Source organism: Austrofundulus limnaeus, unplaced genomic scaffold (genome assembly GCF_001266775.1).
Source record: "Austrofundulus limnaeus strain Quisiro unplaced genomic scaffold, Austrofundulus_limnaeus-1.0 Scaffold419, whole genome shotgun sequence".
NCBI classification, from domain to species: domain Eukaryota; kingdom Metazoa; phylum Chordata; class Actinopteri; order Cyprinodontiformes; family Rivulidae; genus Austrofundulus; species Austrofundulus limnaeus.
This window is the reverse complement of record NW_013952821.1, coordinates 325858-327516: the sequence shown is the minus strand read 5'-3', so window position 1 is coordinate 327516 and position 1659 is coordinate 325858. Positions and strand designations below refer to the sequence as shown.

The following is a 1659-nucleotide window of genomic DNA, read 5'->3' as shown; positions in this document are numbered from 1 at the left end:
GTTTTCCTTCTAACCATAGAGTCAAATCTGTTTTGCATTCCTATCTACAGATAAGATAAAATAAATACATTTAAAAAACAAGATAATTTTGAGCAGCCGTGTCATCTTTGAGAGATTGACATTGTTGTTTGTTTTTAACTGTTCAAAGGTCAAAAGTACCCCATGCTTTGGTGTGTGTATAATTCCAAGAGTATACCTCCATGCTTCAATCTAAGCAGTTTACTTTTCATAGTACTAATATTTACGAGATGGCACTGAACGCCCTAAGTGTGCGTAAACTAAAAAGCTTTTTAGACAAACAACTCTAGTCATCACCTGTGTCTCATGGCTGCAACATTATTCTRAGAATTACTTCATGCCTAACCAAAAGTGACTGAAGTATGCCGTTTGTTTCTATATCAAAACAAAATTGAATTAATTCAAACTTGACCACGCGAACAATCAAGTCTTTGCATAGAAATGACATCAATAATTATCTTGTGGCCACGCATTAATTTTTTAAAATCCAATGTGACTGGACGTGCTCCGTACTTTTTATTACAGAACCTGAAATGGAAACCGACAGCTTTTATGGTGATGCGCCCTGCTGACCATTTTCTGCTACTGAGTTTTTCAAACATGCATAGTAAATCATGAACGGACTTATTAATCCGTTACACTGACAGCATTCATTTACTGATCACACCGAACAGTTTTTAAACCCACACAGAAACATCCACAGTGCTAATTTGAGTTCTGTCATTACAGAWGATCAACGTCACTTTTGACTGCAAAGTTTATCAGGTTGCAGGTGTATAAAAACAGGTTTGATAAAGTCAGTCTTAGWGGAATTCAGCATTTTTGTTTAAAACATGGCACATTTTATCTCCATGGTTCATCATACAAAGACAACTTCTGAAATAAAAACAAATCCATACTCGGTGAGAACGGACACTTGTGTGAAATCAGCAACAAACTGATTCCCTCCTCTGTAGCTCAAGATGTGGAACACAACTAAATATTTTCTCCAAAAAAATCCCAATCAAAGGATTTTTCTCCTTTGTGACCCATCAAATGTCTTTTGAAATTAAACTCCAGTTTAAACCGTTTCCCACAATCATTGCAAGAAAAGGGCATTTTTCTTTTGTGGTCCATCATGTGATCATTAAAGGTTTCGCGATAAAGTTTTTCATCACAATATTCACACTCAAATGTTTGYCCTACTCTGTGACCTCTCGTGTGATCCTTTAGCCCCGCCTTGTGTGCAAATCTCCTACCACAAATTCCACATTCAAATGGTTTCTCGCCTGTGTGAGTTTTTATGTGACTTTTCAGCCCCGTCGTATGTCTGAACTTCTTACCACAACTTTCGCATTCAAATGGTTTTTCTCCAGTGTGAATTCTGAAATGATTCTTTAGCACCCATTTCAGTTTAAATTTCCTACCACAAATTCCACATTTAAATGGTTTCTCTCCTGTGTGAATGCTGAAATGGTACTTCAGCAGACAGTTAAGTCTAAACTTTTTCCCACAAATTTTACATTCAAATGGTTTTTCTCCAGTGTGGCCCCTGATGTGATTAATTAGACTTCCACATCCTTTAAACGTTTTACTACAAAAACTACAACTAAATGTTTTCCCTGCAGTTTGGGGTTCCTCAGCTCTCGTCAGGTTTACTTG

The 1659-nt window shown here is 36.8% G+C and overlaps 1 protein-coding gene across 1 annotated transcript in view; it reads right to left on the bottom strand.

Annotated features, from left to right (window-relative positions):
* LOC106529038 (zinc finger protein 599) overlaps positions 1-1659 on the bottom strand; it is a 6406-nt gene that overhangs the window by 2209 nt on the left and 2538 nt on the right. The gene's annotated exons all lie outside the window — the stretch shown is intronic.